General features: G+C 62.6%; 1 protein-coding gene across 1 annotated transcript in view; it reads right to left on the minus strand.

The window, feature by feature from the left end:
* Positions 1 to 291, minus strand: part of LOC146591396 (engulfment and cell motility protein 1) — a gene marked incomplete at its 3' end in the record, with an annotated part of 159,051 nt that extends 158,760 nt beyond the window's left edge. Inside the window, exon 1 of the mRNA XM_085312990.1 lies at positions 131 to 291. The remainder of the gene's footprint in view (positions 1 to 130) is intronic.
* Positions 292 to 830: the final 539 nt, after the last annotated feature.

An 830-nucleotide genomic window follows, 5' to 3' on the forward strand; every position in this document is an offset into this window, starting at 1 on the left:
CCGTTTCCTCCGCGCGCCCCGGCCGTTGCCTCAACCCTCGCGCGGCAGGTCCCAGCGGCGGCGGCGGCGCGCGTGTCCCGTCCCCGCCGCCCCCTCCCACACGGCCCCCCCGCCGCGGCAGCTCGCCTACCTCCAGCGGCGGCACCTTCCCCCGGCCCGCGGCGCAGCTCGGCTCGGCGGAGGGAAGTTTGCCGACCGGGCCGCTCCCGCCCCGCGGAGCCGGCTGCGCTGCGCCGCGCCCGGCGCTATCCCATCGCCGGGCTCTCGCACAGGCACTCGCGGCTCCCCGCCGCCGGCGCTCTCACTTCCTCTTCCTTCCTCCTGCTGGCCGGGGCCGCGACGTGCAGGCCGGCGTCGCGGCCCCGCTTCTCAGGCGCCCTAAAATAAAAGCTCCACCAGTCACTCAGCGGCGGTTGTTTGGGGGGTTTGTTTGTCTTTCCCCCCCCTCCTCCTTCCTAAATTGCCTTAACCCGCAGCTGCCGTGTGGATGAGGCACGATGTGAGACACTAGGTGCCCTCAAACCACATTCCAGCTTCTACAGACCTAACCTGCAACTACTGCAGCCCTAAAGCTCTTTCTTCAGCTTGTGTAAGGTTTCCTCACAGCTGCATTTTTCCCCTGTRATTCCGTGATAAGAAAGCATAGGAACCATAGCTGTGAAACGTCACGATGCTACGGCAGCTTTTGTTCTCTGCTCTAACAAAATTGACAGTTTRTTGGCTATCCCTTGATACGGTAAGGCCTGTGATCTTGCAGCTAATTGCACAGGCRAATATTTTCGCCTAGGTTAGTAATCCCCAGTGATTTCCTCTAAAAGCACTCTCCCACG

Source organism: Rhea americana, unplaced genomic scaffold (assembly GCF_003343005.1).
Source record: "Rhea americana isolate MKP2758 unplaced genomic scaffold, rheAme1 scaffold_373, whole genome shotgun sequence".
Taxonomy (NCBI): domain Eukaryota; kingdom Metazoa; phylum Chordata; class Aves; order Rheiformes; family Rheidae; genus Rhea; species Rhea americana.